The sequence below is a fragment of the Desmodus rotundus genome, chromosome 6 (assembly GCF_022682495.2).
Source record: "Desmodus rotundus isolate HL8 chromosome 6, HLdesRot8A.1, whole genome shotgun sequence".
NCBI lineage: Eukaryota > Metazoa > Chordata > Mammalia > Chiroptera > Phyllostomidae > Desmodus > Desmodus rotundus.
In genome coordinates this window covers 47,654,706-47,672,049 of record NC_071392.1, presented here as the reverse complement: position 1 = coordinate 47,672,049, position 17,344 = coordinate 47,654,706, and the positions used below count along the sequence as shown (strand labels likewise).

Here is a 17,344-nt window from a genome sequence, read left to right as displayed (position 1 = left end):
GATTCTAACCAGTTTTGTGTATGTGTGTGTAAAGTCAGCAGAGACTAAACTTGACATTACTGAAAAATAATTACCCTTTTTTTGTTACCTCAGGAGAGTTTGGGACCCACCTCCCTCACTGTAGCAAAATGCCACACATGAAAATTGTCAGTCTTGGAAGTGAAGTCGACATTACTAATAATGATGACAGGCCTCCAGGTATGAATATCAGCTTATAGGAATTATAGGCAATAGAAGAACATGTTAAACTATACCATGAGGTTGCAATCAGCAAAATCAAGAATGTTGAAAACCCCACAAGGCAAATAGCCCAGCTTATTTAATAAATAAATGGCAAGGGGGGGAAAAAAGAGGGCAAGGAGGTCTATAGATTAAAAAAGACAAGAGCCTGGGCCAGTGTGGCTCAGTTGGTTGGAGCATTCTCCCATACACCAAAAGGTTGTGAGTTCAATTCCTAGTCAGGGCATGTACATGAGGCAACCAACTCTCATGAGAATTGTCTCTCTCTCTCCCCTTCGCCCCCTTCTACTGTCTCTAAAATAAATAAACATACTTTTAAAAGACAAGAGACATTTCAACTGAATGCAGTATGTGGATCTTATTTGGATCCTGACTTGAGTAAGACAAGGAATAAAAAGAAATCATGAGATAATCGAAGAAATTTGGGCACTGCCCAAATACTTTTAATATTAACAAGTTACTGCTATTTTCTAAATGTGATGATGGCCTTGTGAATACATTTTAAAAAAGGAAGACAGACCTTATCTCTTAGAAACACTACTGAACTATTTAGATGAAGCAATATGATGATGACACTGTTACTGGACAGGGGCCTGGCCCTGAGCGGGGCTGCCTAGAGCCAGCTGTAGTGTGTGGGTTCTTACTTCATGTAGGAAAGATTACACAAGAATCCAGGTGACTATGAGAATACATTTGTTAAAGCTGGGAACCATGAAACAAGGAAGGGCTTAGCATAAAGGAAGCAAAAGGAGAGCCTAGGCTGGGCTGCCTTAGCTCACTAGGAAGTCAGAGAAGATGGGAATTTGGGAACAGGTTCAGGGGATTAGCCTGGGACGAGCTGCAGCTGCCCATTGCTCCCCTTATTGTAAGTTTCAGGGTCCCTTACAGTTTAGGAGATGCACAGCTGTTGGGGAAGAAGAGAGGGAAGAAGAGGGGAAAGGGAATGGTGCAGGCTGCTCCCCAGAGGGAGAGTTGCTAGGTTCTTTGTCTTGAGGCTTTTATCTCTCTCTTGCAAGTGGGAATCTTAGGGGAGGTCTCAGGGGAGGGTTTTAGCAGAATATTCATCAGTTTTCCAGGTGTGCTCTTTCAGGGTTGTCTCCACTACTGGTCAGTGCCAGGGCAGGGGATTGTTAGTCATTGCAGCTGATCCTGGCTCTGCCCACTTGGTTTTGCTGCTTTTCTGGGCCTGGAGCTGAAATATAACTGAGGCCAAGATGTTATCTCTAGGGAGGTGACATTCTGTATCTGGCTGTAAATTGCTCGGCCATTTTGTTCAGCTATCTGTCTCAGTTTCCCTATTCTACTTGCCAAGGGATTTTTCTAGTTTCTTACTATCCTGCTTTAATGCCTTAGAATTTGTTCAGTAATCTGGGGTGGGATGGGGAGGACAGTGGGAATGTGGTGGAGGAAGACAGATAACAGGAGATTGGCCTCATGTGAACATCTATCGAAGCTGGTAGGTAGATACAAAGGGTTTGTTATATTAGATAGACATGTGTATGTTTTAAAGTCTACATAATAAAACATTTTTTATAATTAGGATGATCAAAGTTATTCTACTTAATTAAAAATTTCCCCTTTCACCTAAGGCTCTGCCCTTCACAACATAATAGGTATACTGAGACAAAGAAATATGACCCAAATGAAAGAACAGATCAGAGCTCCAGAAAAAATATAACTAAGCAATGAAGAAATAGCCAACCTATCAGATTCAGGGTTCAAAACACTGGTAATCAGGATGCTCACAGGAGTGGTTGAGTATGGTTGCAAAATGGAGGAAGAAGTGAAGGCTATGCAAAGTGAAATAAAGGAAAATGTACAGGGAACCAACAGTGATGGGAAGGAAACCAGGACTCAAATCAATGATTTGGAACAAAAGGAAGAAGTAAACATCCAACTGGAACAGAATGAAGATACAAGAATTCAAAAGAATCAGGAGAAACTTACGAACCTCCAGGACATCTTTAAATGTTTCAACATCCAAATCATAGGGGTGACACATGGAGAAGAGGAAGAGCAAGAAATTGAAAACTTATTTGAAAACATAATGAAGGAGAACTTCCCTAATCTGGCAAAGGAAATAGACTTCCAGGAAGTCCAGGAAGCTCAGAGAGTCCCAAACAAATTGGACCCAAGGCAGCACAAACCAAGGCACATCATAATTACATTACCCAAGATTAAAGAGAAGGACAGAATCTTAAAAGCAGCAAGAGAAAAGGAGAGAGTTACCTACAAAGGAGTTCCCATAAGGCTATCAGCTGATTTCTCAAAAGAAACCTTGCAGGCAAGAAGGGCCTGGAAGGAAATATTCAAAGTCATGAAAGGCAAGGACCTACATCCGAGATTACTCTATCCAGTCAAGCTATCCTTTAGAATGCGAGGGCAGATAAAGTGCTTCCCAGATAAGGTCAAGTTGAAGGAGTTCATCATCACCTTATTATCACTTATTATCACTCCTTATTAATAAGGAGTTCATCATCAAGCCCTTATTATATGAAATGTTAAATGGACTTATTTTAAAAAAAGATGATCAAAAATATCAACAGTAAAATGTCAACAAACTCATAACTATCAACAACTGAACCTAAAACAGAAACAAACTAAGCAACTAGAACAGGAACAGAATCAAAGAAATGGAGATCATGTGGAGGGTTATCTGTGGGGAGTGGGTGGGGGAAGAATGGGGGAAAAGCTACAGGGAATAAGAAGCATAATTACTAAGTACAAAACAGACAGGGGGAGGTTAATAATAGTATAGGAAATGGAGAAGCCAAAGAACTTACATGTACAACCCATGAACATGAACTAAGGTGGGGGAATGCTGGTGGAAGGGGGGTGCTGAGCAGAGGGGATAAAAAAGAGAAAAAAATTTTTCCCTTTCACATTTGTATCTTAATCTTTACAATGACTCTATGAGGTTTGATGTGAGTATGCAATGGGTTTTTGTGGTGGTAGTCATGGTTTAAAAGAAGGGAGGATGGATGGAAGGAAGGGAGGGAGGGAGGGAGGGAGGGAGAGAAGGAGGAAAAGAGGAGAAAGGAAAGAGGGAAAAAGAGAGCAAGGAAGGGAGGAGAAAGAAAGCAAAAGGAAAGGAAGGGAAGAGAAGGAAAGCTGAGCCAATGAAGGAGAAGGGAAGTTACAAAAAAGCCAAGTTTCTAAACATTTAAGTCCCCAAATGCACAGAATTTGTGTGGGTGTAAACTTGGCAGCTCACCTCTCTGACATTTCAATTGTACAGCTGAATTGCAGGTGTGAGCCTCAGGGCCAGAGCTCTTCAAAGGTCAAGTACCACTTCACCTTGGCTTTTGTCCTTGACTCCAGGGAGTTGCCCTTAATATTGACATTTTAAAATTGCTCTCAATAATCTGCACCATGAAGTATATTGGACACCAAGAGGCTGGTAAACTTGTGAGATTCTTTTTTAAATATAATTTCCAGATAGTTTGTTTGCTGGATGAAGTTACTGAGGAAACAATTTTAGGTATTCTTAAACCAGTGGTAAGATGAATGTATGCTCCCTCTCCAGCGTCACATGAAAATGAGAGTAAGAACTTCAGATTAGATTGTATGACATCACATAGTTTTTTTTGCAACTTTTTGAATGAAGGTTTTCTAATACACAGAGAGCGCATGCTATGACATGCTCCCATGACACCCTGCTCCATCAGTTGTCACTAGCCATCTTGTATCATCTATGCCTTTCCTTCCTACGCCCGATGAATGAAAAACAAATTTCAAGCATCGTTTTCATTTCACCTGTAGAACTTCTGTATACATCACTTCTTTTCATGTCTAATTCACGGGACTGATGGGTGAGCCTCAGGCTGATTTGCAGAGTGAAGAGTCCCGGCCCCTGCACCCTCCGCCCCCCGGAGATAACCAGAGGCTTGTGGATTTAGAGGCCTGAGGACTGAGAAGGGCAGTTGGCAGAGGCCAATGAGGAAGAAAGGCAGCGGGTGCTGAGTAAACATTGCGAATAGCAGGTCAGAGGCCCAGAGCCAAGCATGAGGGCTGCTGTCTCAAGGAGGGGATTCCCTATCAAATGTCCAGAAGGGGGCATGGGCAGGTTATGGAGGAGAGCAGGGGAGGCCTGGCCCTGCTGCTGTGATCACCACCTGGGCCGGTGACATCATAAGCTCAGAGCTGCCAGGGAGGAAGCTGTGCCAGGAGAGTCAAGGGCAGGGAAACAGAAACTTGTTCTCTTGAACTGTCAAAACATTTCCACCCAATTTGATAGAAACCTTTCTAAACCATATTACATACTCTGCCTCCTTGAGAGAAGCACAGGGAACATCTAGCCTGTTTTTGATGACTTAAAGGAGTTATCGTCAAGGGCAATTTTGTGATGACCTTAAACATGGTCATGCCTTCGGAGACTGATAATCATTTTACACATGTGCTCCTAAATCTAATGGCCACGAGATTTTTCTCTCTCTTTATTTTAATAGATTAAGGTGAATGTAGGAGGGATTGTCTCTTCTCTTCTCTTGGCTGTCCCTTTTTATGCTATCAATGTACCTGACTGTAAGAGCCACCTCTGATTTGCTTCTAACTTGGTGCTTTGAACCAGGTTGAAGGATTGTTACACCTGTATCCCAGGTAAGAGTAAATCGACTATGAGAGAAAATCCAAGGGGTTCAACTCTGAGTAAAGCGTATGGATTGTGTGACATCTATTCTGTGTCTGAGTCTCTTTGTGGCTTATTTTTTTAGTTATTTGCTGAGTCCTGGGCAGGTAAGACTATTGAATATGTGATATATTACTTCTGTATTGCTCACAGATGATTGACACAAGATTTCAAAAGAACCTAAAATCAGATCTCAGCATCTCCCAGAGATAAAACATGGCAAGGCACAAGATAGGTAATCAGCAGCCAGAAAATATAGACACACCATGGCAAACACACCCTCCTAGGTATCCGTGGGTCTTGGGGGGGGGGCGGAGTTTAGAATGAAAACAGTAATATTTAAAAGAATGTGTCTCTCACAGTTACCTACAAAGGAGTTCCTATAAGACTGTCAGGTAATTTCTCAAAATAGACCTTACAGGCAAGAAGGGGCTGGCAAGAAATATTCAAAGTCATGAAAGGCAAGGACCTACATCCAAGATTATTGTATCCAGCAAAGCTATCATTTAGGATGGAAGAGAAGATAAAGTGCTTCTCAGATAAGGTCAAGTTAAAGGAGTTCATCATCACCAAGCCCTTATTATAGGAAATGGTAAAGGGATTTATTTAAGAAAAAGATTAAAAATATGAACAGTAAAAATGACAGCAAACTCACAGTTATTAACAACCACACTTAAAACAAAAACAAAAGCAAACTGAGCAAACAACTAGAACAGGAACAGAACCACAGAAATGGAGATCACACGGAGGGTTATCAATAGGGGAGTGGGGGTGGGGAGAGAGGAGGGAAAGGTATAGAGAATAAGTAGCATAAATGATAGGTAGAAAATAGACAGGGGGAGGGTAAGAATAGTATAGGAAATGTAGAAGCCAAAGAACTTATAAGTATGACCCACGGACATGAAGTATAGGGGGGGAATGTGGGAGGGAGGGGGTGGGCAGGATGGAGTTGAATGAAGGGGCAGAAATGGGACAACTGTAATAGCATAATCAATAAATATATTTTAAAAATAAATAAAATAAAAGTATGTGTCACTCAAAGGAAGTATATGTAGAGACACAGGACTTAATTTAAATAAGAAGACATTTAAATAAGAAAACTATATCAAAATCAGTAAGTCTAGCAGAAAAAGGTGCTCATCCCATGAGGTGGATGCAAGATGCTGTCCCAAAACAATATGAGCTTTTGCATACAGATCAGAGAGCAAAGCCAGAGGGCCTCAACACCCCAGACATCTGCTACCAAGTTGCACACAAGAGCAGGTTATCTTTCCAGTTATGTTGCTGACAATTCCTTTGCTCAGTAAGGAGAACCTGTATTCTAGATTTCATTTTGACCAGTAAGGAGGTGTAACTGGTGTGCTGGAAATGAGAGACATCTTAGGTGAGATGCTCATGAGGTTCTAGGGCATCTGGCAGTTGTCCCAGGCTAATCCCCTGACCTGTTCCAAGGCCCCCTTTTCTCTGACTGCCCAGTGAGCTCAGGCAGCCCAGCCTAGGCTCTCCTGTTGCTTCCTCTATGCTAGGCCTTTCCTTGTCTTACTGTCCCCAGCTTTAATAAATGTATCCTCACAGTCGCCTGGACTCGTGTTGTGAAATCTTTCCTACACGAAGTCAAGAACCCACACACTACAGCTGGCCCTAGGTGACCCACTCAGGTGGGTCCAATAACACTAGAGGCAACCGCTGTTCTGATTTCTCTCTCTGTACCTCAATTCTGCTTCTTCTAGCACTTCTTATATGTGAATCATATAGTAGGTACTCTTTGTGTTCAATTCTTTCACTCAGCATCATGATTTTGAGGTCCATTTATGTTGTCGTGTGAATCAGTTCTCTCCTTTTCTGCTACTGAGGAGCATCTTACTGTACAGATATACCACAATTCGTTCATCCATTCCCTGGTTGAGCAACATTTGGATTTTTTCCATTTTGCTGTACATGTTTTCCCTTCTCGAACATAAAAAACTAGAAGTGGTGTTTTTATCATTGGGTAGGTGTATGTTTAGTTTATGAGAACCTGCCGGACTGATTGACAAAGTGGTCAGACCATTTCATTCTCCTGGAGGAAACGAATGAGAGTTCTAGTCTCTCGGCACCCTCATGTGGTCAGGGTTTTCTTTCCTTTTTGCCATTAGTTGGTATCATTTTGGTTTTGATTTGCATTTCCCCGATGACTACTGACATTGAACACCCTCGTGTGTTTACTGGCCATTTATATATTTTCCTTTGTGAAGTGCCTATTCAAGCTTTTTGGTCAGATTTTCAATTGGGTTGTCTTTTCATTACTGAGTTGCAGGAATTGTTAGATATTCTGCTGGATGTAAGTCCTCCGTCAGATACGTGTGTGGCCAATATTTTCTCCCAGCCTGTGATTTGTTTTTTCTTTTTCTTAATATTATCTTTTGATGAGCAAAGGTTTTTTGTTTTGTTTTGTTTTGCTTTTTTGCATCAAATGTTCTGCATAATTTTTTATTTGGATTTATTTTTGTTTTTATTTTTACCATCACCACTTATCCCCGTTAAATTGTAAGGGGGTGAGGCCTTACGTATTCACCATTTATTTTTTCCATCACCATTTACCACCCTCTTCCACCTTTACCCACTCCACCCCACTGTAATCACCCACCAATGTTCGTGTCCATGAGTTCTTTCTCTTTTTTTCTCCCGTTTGCTTAATCCCTCCACCCCTCCAATCTGAGCAGAAGTTTTTAATTTTGATGAAGTCCATTTTTAAGTATATTTTATTGATTATGCTATTATACTTGTCCTAATTTTTCCCTTGCCCCCCCTCTGCCCTGCACCCCCCAACCGTTCTGCATTCCCCTCCTTAGTTCATGTCCATGGGTTGTACATATAAGTTCTTTGAGTTCTCTGTTTCTTATACCATTTTTGATCTCTCCCCATCTATTTTATGCCCACCAATAATTTTTCTCCTTCCTTGTACCTTCCCCCCCCATTCCTCCCTTTTCCCTCCCCACTGAAATCCCTCCATGTGATGTCCACTTCTGATTGTTCCTGTTGTAGTTGTTTGCTTGGTTTTTGTTTTTGCTGTTTTTCTTCTCTTTTAGGTTCATTTGTTGATAGTTGTGAGTTTGTTGACATTTTACTGTTCCTATTTTTGATCATCTTCTTTTTCTTAAATTCCTTTAACATTTCATATAATAAGGGCTTGGTGATGATGAACTCCTTTAACTTGACCTTATCTGGGAAGCACTTTATCTGCCCTTCCATTCTAAAGGATAGCTTTGCTGGATACAGTAATCTTGGCTGTAGGTCCTTGCCTTTCATGACTTCAAATACTTCTTTCAAGCCCCTTCTTGCCTGCAAGGTTTCTTTTGAGAAATCACCTGAGAGCTTTATGGGAACTCCTTTGTAGGTAACTCTCTCCTTTTCTCTTGCTGCTTTTAAGAATCTCTCTTGATCTTTAATCTTGGGTAACTTAATGATGATGTGCCTTGGTGTGTTCCTCTTTGGGTCCAACTTCTTTGGGACTCTCTGGGCTTCCTGGACTTCCTGGAAGTCTATTTCCTTCACCAGATTGGGGAAGTTTTCCTTCATTATTTGTTCAAATAAGTTTTCAATTTCTTGTTGTTGTTCTTTTCCTTCTGGCACCCCTATAATTCAGATATTGGAACATTTCAGGTTGTCCCAGAGATTCCTAAGCCTCTCTTCATTTTTTTGAATTTTTGTTTCTTCATTCTGTCCTGGCTGGATAATTACTTCTTTTTCTGGTCCAAACCGTCGATTTGAGTCCTGGTTTTCTTCATGTCACTGATGGTTCCCTGAATATTTTGCTTTATTTCATTTTCAGTATCTTTCATTTGTTCTTTCATTTTTCAGCCAAGTTCAATCAGTTCTTTGAGCATTTTTTAAATATATCTATTGATTGTGCTATTACAGTTGTCCCATTTCCGCCCCTTCATTCAACTCCATCTTACCCACTCCCTCCCTCCCACATTCCGCCCCCTATACTTCATGCCCATGGGTCATACATATAAGTTCTTTGGCTTCTACATTTCCTATACTATTCTTACCCTCCCCCTGTCTATTTTCTACCTATCATTTATGTTACTTATTCTCTGTACCTTTCCCTCCTCTCTCCCCCTCCCACTCCCTTGTTGATAACCCTCCATGTGATCTCCATTTCTGTGGTTCTGTTCCTGTTCTAGTTGTTTGCTTAGTTTGCTTTTGTTCTTGTTTTAAGTGTGGTTGTTAATAACTGTGAGTTTGCTGTCATTTTTACTGTTCATATTTTTAATCTTTTTCTTAGATAAATCCCTTTACCATTTCCTATAATAAGGGCTTGGTGATGATGAACTCCTTTAACTTGACCTTATCTGAGAAGCACTTTATCTGCCCTTCCATTCTAAATGATAGCTTTGCTGGATACAATAATCTTGGATGTAGGTCCTTGCCTTTCATGACTTTGAATATTTCTTGCCAGCCCCTTCTTGCCTGTAAGGTCTCTTGTGAGAAATCATCTGACAGTCTTATGGGAACTCCTTTGCAGGTAACTGTGTCCTTTTCTCTTGCTGCTTCTAGGATTCTTTCCTTCTGTTTAAATCTTGGGTAATGTAATTATGATGTGCCTTGGGGTGTTCCTCCTTGGGTCCAACTTCTTTGGGACTCTCTGAGCTTCCTGGACTTCCTGGAAGTCTATTTCCTTTGCCAGATTAGGGAAGTTCTCCTTCATTATTTGTTCAAATAAGTTTTCAATTTTTTGTTCTTCCTCTTCTCCTGGTACCCATATAATCTGGATGTTGGAATGTTTCCACATGTCCTGGAGGTTCCTAAGCCTCTCCTCATTCTTTTGAATTCTTGTTTCTTCATTCTTTTCTGGTTGGATGTTTCTTTCTTCCTCCTGGTCGACACCATTGATTTGAGTCCCAGTTTCCTTCGCATCACTATTGGTTCCCTGTACATTTTCCTTTGTTTCTCTTAGCATAGCCTTCATTTTTTCATCTAATTTGTGACCAAATTCAACTAATTCTGTGAGCTTCCTGATTACCAGTGTTTTGAACTGTGCATCTGATAGGTTGTTTATCTCTTTGTTGCTTAGCTGTATTTTTTCTGGAGCTTTGATCTGTTTTTTCATTTGGGCCTTTTTTTTTTTTTTGTCTTGGTGCGCCTGTTATGTAAAGGAGCAGAGCCTTAGGTGTTCACCAGGGCTGGGTAACGCTGGTGGCTGCACAGTGACACTATATGTGGGGGAGGGGCCGAGAGGGAGCAATGGCACTTGCTCCAGTCTCTGCCCAATTTCAGTCACTCCCTCTGCTACCCACAATCAAATTGGGACCCTCTGGTGCTGATCCCTGAGTGGTTGGGCTTGTGCATGCTCTAGGCCCCTGTGGGTCTCTCCAACGAACTCTCCCATGAGGCTGGGAGTTTCTCCTGCTGCCGTCTCAACCCCCTCGGGTGTTTTCAATCAGAGGTTTGAGGCTTTATTTCCCTGGAGCCCTGGGTTGTGTGGTCTGCTTCACTCCCCTGCCGTTCCTCCCAGTTTATCTATGCGAATGTGGGGCCACAGGGTCTGCCAGCCACCATGTTGTGGGGTCTGGTAGCTGCAGCCTGGCCTGCCCCATTCCACAGTCCACCACCTTTCTGGGTCTGCCAGCCGCTGCCTTGCTGTGAGTCCTCTCTGTCCCGGCTGCTGGACTCTGCCCCTCCTACAGGTGTGAATGAATGAGTGTTTCTTATCTCCTTGGTTATCTGACTTCCATACAGTTCGATTTTCTGTCAGTTCTGGTTGTCTTTTGTTTTTAAAATGTTGTTGTCCCTCTTTTGGTTGTATGAGGAGGCACAGTGTGTCTACCTACACCCCCATCTTGGCCAGAAGCCTCTCTTTGAGCATTTTGATTACCAGGGCTTTAAATTCTCCATCAGATAGGTTGGCTATCTCCTCATCGCTTAGCTCTCTTTCTGAAGCTTTGTTGTGTTCTTTCATTTGGGCCATATTTCTTTGTCTCAGTGCACCTCTTAAGTTGTAAGGGGCGGGGCCTTAGGTATTGACCCCCGGCAGGGCAACCCTTCTTGCTACACTACTGCGCTGCCTGTGGGAGAGGGGCCAGAGAGGGAACAGTGCAGCTGGCCTGCTCGTCTCTAGCGCACTTTCCCATGAACTCCCATGTGAGACTAAGAGTTTCACTGTACTCCACAGTGAGGTCTGAGTCTCAGTTTCCCATTCCGCCAGCTCTGCCCACATGGTCTGCCGCCTCATTGTGGTTTCTTTCAGTGGGCCCTGCCCCCTCAGTTGGCTACCTCGCCACAGGTTCTTACTGACCTGGTTTTTCTGTTTGACTGTTTAATTCCTTGTTTGTCGGAGCTCCATGCAGTTTGATTTTCTGGCACTTTTGGTTACTTATTGATTTTAGATTGGTTGTTATCCTCCTTCTGGTTGTGTGAGGACATGAAGGGTTTCTACCTTCGCCTCCATCTTGGCTGGAACTGATGAAGTCCATTTTAAGACTTTTTTCTTTTATGGTTACCTAGGACACCTAAAATAAAATATTCCTGCCTGGGCCCATCCTAGGGACTTGGTTCAGTTGGTCTGTGTTGGAGCCAAGCTTTGGTGCTTTTTAAAGGTTGCTCAAGAGGACTTCACAGCCAGGGGTAATAACCCAGCACTAAAAAGAAATATGACTTGAAATGTAGAAAGCTCTAGAAAAATGAAGTTCTGAAAATATAATTAGGCATAATCCAAGTGAACATGGAGAAGGTCCCTAAAACCCCGCTGTGTCAGCACAGAGAAAGTCTCAATGAGGAGGTGGAGTGAGGAGCATATAAGAAGGGCAAGACATCACAGAAGAGGCTGGGGTGCTGTTGCAGCTCCAGCCTCTGGCCTATACAATACTCAGAGAGCAAAAATAGACCTGATAAAATTGTGTTTGGGGCAAATCAATGAATGAGAAAGGCGATGGTCTGGAGTAGATGGGGGACAGATGGTGGAACTGCCCAGCTGCAGTTTTACTTCTGTGCCTGATGCCTAGAAGCAGACTCTCCAGCACCAGTGAAGCTGAATACAGATGGCTGAGAGGGAAGAGAAGCTGAAGATGGACAGAGAGATAGTGAGAGAGCCCTAAGCAGCTCTATATGAGTCCATGCCTCTAGGCCTCATGAATTACAGCCTGGAAGACTTTGCTGAGGTAAGTGAGGAATGACACTGTAATCTCTCAAAATCATGGAGCAAGAGAACAGTGCCAGAAAACCCAAGATGAGAAAATGTCCAAGTTTCAACTATGAGGCTGTTAAAATTGTCAGGTCATAGCTGGGTCCAGCATTTGCCCTGAGGAGGTGCCCCTTGAAGACTAGGAAGCCCCAGGCACCTGTCCAGGAAGCTCATACCCGCCCTGCCCACAGAAAAGCAGTTCAACTGCAAACCCAGGTGACAAGATTCTCCTCTCTGGGTGAATCCTACGAACACAGGCCTCAACTGAGAAAATGTTCAGTTCTCAGAAGCTGTGATCCTGGTTTCTTTGCCCATGACAAACATTACTACCAGCCTCATACTGGTGTTCACTGGGGTACAGATCCCATGATACCCATCTGCTGTCTCCACAGAGTTCTTCAAGATCAAGTGTTCCCCAATGATTTATTTTCCATCCATCTTCTTTGGTCCTCCTTGTGAAAAAATAAAACCAGATTGCTAAGACTTTGATATGGCTAGAAGGCCTTCCCTGGCAGCCTGGTTGCACTGCACTGTTACCTTCTCTTGTAGGAGGAATAATCCTATTGTTAATTACTTACACTTATTGAGCACCTACTCTACGATAGGCTAGTGTTTCTCAAATTTTAAAACTCTTGAGTCCTGTTCAGCCCCAAAGAGATCCATAGACTCCTGGTTTAAAAAGCACTGGATTAAAAGTTAAGAGCTGGTAAATGCATAAATAAACTGTGGTACACCCAGACACAAAAAAAAAACATAGAGGAAACTTCAATGCATATTACCAAGTGAAAGAAGCCATTCTGAAAAGGCTATATATGATTCCAACTATATGATATTCTGGAAATCATAAAGACAGTATAAAGATCAGTGGTTGCCTGGGGTGCAGGAGGGATGAATAGGGAGAACACAGAGGATATTTAGGGCAGTGAAACTATCCTTTGTGATACTATAACAGCAGATACATGTTGTACACTTGTCCAAACCCATAAAATTCACAACACCAAGAGTGAGCCCTAATGTAAACTGTGGACTTTGGATGATACCAATGTGTCATTGTAGGTGCATTGATTTTAACAAAGGTACTACCGTAAGGGAGAATGTTGATAGTGGGGGAGGCTGTGCATGTATGGGGCAGGGGATATATGGGAACTTTGTACCTTCTGTTCAATTTGGCTCTAAATATAAAACTGCTCTGAAAAAAAAGTCTATGTTTTTTTTTTTTTTAAAAAAAGGAAGAATGGAAAACAAAAATTTTCATAGAGAACATTTACACTTCCGAAATTACTCCTGAACCCATTTGAAGAAATAGTGTGGCTCTGACCTGTGCAGCTCAGTTGGTTGGGTGTCAACCTATAAAGCAGAGGGTTGCTGGTTCGATTCCTGGTCAGGGCACATGCCTGGGTTGTAGACCAGGGCCCGGTCCCTAGTCAGGGCAAGTGTGAAAGGCAACTGATTGATGTTTGTCTCTCACACTGATGTTTCTCTCCCTTATTTTCTCCCTCCCTTCCCCTCTCTCCAAGAATAAATAAATAAAATCTGAAGAAAGAATATGTGAGGTGTTTCATATGCATTATTTCTAATTCCTTAAATCATCTGTAGAATATATGTTATTCTTATAATTTTAGAGATGATTTAACTGAGACAGGATTAAATAAATTGATCAAATCACAATGTTAGTAACTGGCGGGACAGGATTAAACTCAAGTCTTCCATGTGAATGAAAAAAACATGCTCCTGACCTTAGCACCCCAATGCCTCCCACTGCAACCTCAGCTTACCTTCAGAGTACTTACCTGGCCGGCTTCAGCTTGTTCTCAGGCCTTTCTCAGCCTGGCTTTCTTTGCATGCTTCTTCCATTTTCCCAACTGTGTTGCTACCAGGACCCATGAGCTACCTCCAAATGCTTGCCAAACTTTCTACACTAGCCAGCCCTTTAATGAGCGCCACTTCTACCTCCAGCTTGGATTCACCCTTAGCCTCACCTGTATACCAGCCCTGCCTTGCCCAGTCCAGCCTAGCAGCAGGAGCTGGGCCATTGTCCTGGTTTAAGGCCCAATCATAGCAGTTTGAACCATGAAATGGGAGAACCCATGGCCTCTTCTCCTGCTACTAGAGGACATCAAGTCTTCCTCACTCCCAGATGATGTTGTCCTACTATTTAAGATCAATTATAGACCAACAGTGGATACCATCTAAGAATTTGAGGTGGCAGCTATTACATCTTTATGACGAGGTTTATATTCTCATCTGTGGTGCCTTTTGAAATGAATGGGTACCATATCAACACTGTGAGTGGTAGCTCTCAATAACAGAAGAAGGGCAACAGTCATTAGCTGCCTCACAGAGTAAAAATGTGAGCCCAATTTTGGCATTGTTATAAGGAAAACTATCCATAAATTACTGCATCAACAATGCCTGTATCATGACTTCCTCTCTTCTCTAAGACATGGGAGCAGATGGTTCATACTTGTCTGGGAGCCAGTTTCAGTAACACTGTTATTCTATCTGTCCAAAAATGGGTAGCAATATCTGTTACCTGTTTAAATGCCTTCTGGAATTTGGGATAATGCATATCTATAATAATATATTTAAACATTTTAATGAGTTCATTTTAAGTGTAATTGCCATTCTAACTTTATATGTGAAGTTAAGTTCATAATAAAGCTGTTATTATATGAAAAAAGAAAGGGAACAAATGATCAGCTAGCCAGTTGGAGTTAGAATTAGTGGGCAGAACTGCAGAGTACCTCATGGCAGCTACTACGTATTTTCTCTATGAAGGTGAGGCAATGCCTTCTGGAAGTCAAGCAGGTACTGTGCCATGGCAAAACAAGGGGTCATTAACTGAGCTCCATATCCCAGAGCCCTAGCCATGGTCTACTGAGGTACCTTAGAGAGGTTGGTATGGCTCAAGGACATCACTCTCCTGTGAGCCAAGACAAACACCATGAATGTCAAGGCCATTAGTGATTTCGTATTTGAGAGTTGAGTACATGTTCAATCCTCAGAAGCTGTGATCCTGGTTTCTTTGCCCATGACAAACATTACCACCAGCCTCATACTGGTGTTCACTGGGGTACAGATCCCATGATACCCATCTGCTGTCTCCACAGAGTTCTTCAAGATCAAGTGTTCCACAACGATTTATTTTCTATCCATCTTCTTTGGTCCTCCTTGTGAAAAAATAAAACCAGATTGTTAAGGCTTTGAAATGGCTGGAAGGCCTTCAATGCCAGTCATGCATGGCTGCTGCCCAATTCACTAGGCCAGTTTTTGGCAGACTTGTTCTCTACAGGACTGCACTTTCAGAAGCCTTACATCTACCCAGATAAGTAAGGCGCAGACACAGGCATAATAGCCTTCTGAACTCAGCCTAATCATTAAGCAAGCTTTCTATGCTCACCAAGCAACAATTTTATTATAACTTAGTTTCATACAGAATTGTCTACAAGCTAAAAGTATATGGATTAGTGAACATGAATATTCCATCCTCTTAACAGTTATCTTTTTCAAAATAAGTTATTTGATAATCCTCCACTCTATAAGAAATGAATCTGTTTCCTATTGCTACTGTTAACAATTACCACAGAAGTAGCAGGTTCAACAGCACAAAATTATTATCTTAGAGTTCTGTAAGTTAGAAGTTTAAAATTAAGGTGTGGGCAGAGCTGGATTTTTTCCAGTGGCTCTACAGGAGAATCTATGTCCTTGTTTTTATCAGCTTTTAGAGGCTGCTTACATTCACTGGCTCATGGCCTCTTGCTCTATGTCCAAATCCAGGAATGTTATATCTCTCAGACCCTTCTTGTGTTGCTCACATTTCTTTATGTGACCACAATTGGAAAAAGTGCTCTATTTTTAGGGGCTCATGTAATTACACTGGGCCTACCCACATAACCTATGATAATCTCCCCATCTCAAGATCTTTATCATAGTCACATCTACAAAGTCCTTTTTCCCACGTAAAGGAATATATTCACACATTCTGGAAATTAGAATATAAACACCTTTGAGTAGGGCATTATTCCGCCTACCACAAAGATAAAAGGTAATCTTAATGCCATTTATAGTTTAAGTGCCTCTCATAATCTCAGGGTTTGTGAATTAGAGTTTATGAAATTGGTATCACATATCTCAAATTTTTTAAGGGAAGAACCATCTTTCATTTGTTAGACTTAGCAGCATCACAAAACAAATTATTTGTCAGAGTATTTGCTAAAGCCTACAATATGAGATAGGACTATCATCTACCTAGAGCAGAGCAGTACATGATCTTTTAGGGAAAAGGCTTCAGGTACATGTTAATTTCTCACCCCTTATCCTGAAGGCTCTGATTTACAGGTTAAATATAAAACTGTAGAAGTAAAGTTTTTCCCAGCTGATGGAAGTCAAATTTCTGGGTCCTACCAACTTCAAGCATGCCATCCAGATGGGTCAACATCATCCCCAACAGACCTTCCCTCTTCAACTCAGGTCACCAGTGTTTATACTTTGAGGACTTCCCACAAATAAACAGCTGTTAGAAATTTATACCTTTCAAGAATCATTCACTGGATCTTTGAAGACCTGAAGAAATGAGTTACCTCTTTATGACTCACAGCAACCTTTCCTGGGATGGGGCTGGGGACTTCATCATCACAACTGAACCTCATCTGTCCTCACCTAGTCTAAAAACCAACAGCATAGTGAGACAGCAGGATCCTAACATCCCACAGATTATTCTCCTTCAAAGAGACCTAGACTAGTGCTATCCAACAGAAATTTCTTCAGTGGTGGAAATACTCTGCAGTAAGCAATGTTCAATACAATAACCACTAGCTACTTATGGTTGCTGAACACTTGAAATGTAGCCAGTGTAACTAAGCAACTGAATTTTTATTTTGATTAATTTAATATAACACTCATATGTAGCTACTGACTACCATATTGGACAGGTCAGATATACACGTAGACCATCTAGGGGAAAAGGAGAATTTGGCCACCAGGCTATATTTTGATCCTGTTGATCCCATCTAGAGGGGTAGGATCAGGCACTCCATTATACCATGCATGGATCAGTGCAGGCCCAAGCATTTCCAGAGCCTAAGAGGCTGAAACTAAGCATCAAACCTACTGATTCAACATCGATACCCAACAGTATCCAGAGCATTCAGAACCACAGGTTTTCTGTTCTGGCTCACTGGATGACCTGGCCTGTTCAAGGCAACAGGTACAATGGGCAAGAATGCCCAGAAGTTTGCAAAGCATAGCCTTGCTGTCTTCGCATCTCTCAGTAGAAAACAGCAGCAAAAGGCACAGACTATGGCCGCTGCTTG

At 41.9% G+C, this 17,344-nt stretch overlaps 1 long non-coding RNA gene across 1 annotated transcript in view; it reads right to left on the bottom strand.

The window, feature by feature from the left end:
* The window catches only part of LOC128781185 (uncharacterized), a 99,909-nt gene that overhangs the window by 31,905 nt on the left and 50,660 nt on the right, over positions 1-17,344 (bottom strand). The window contains exon 3 of the long non-coding RNA XR_008427084.1: positions 14,919-15,202. This is a non-coding gene — a long non-coding RNA (uncharacterized lncRNA). The remainder of the gene's footprint in view (positions 1-14,918; positions 15,203-17,344) is intronic.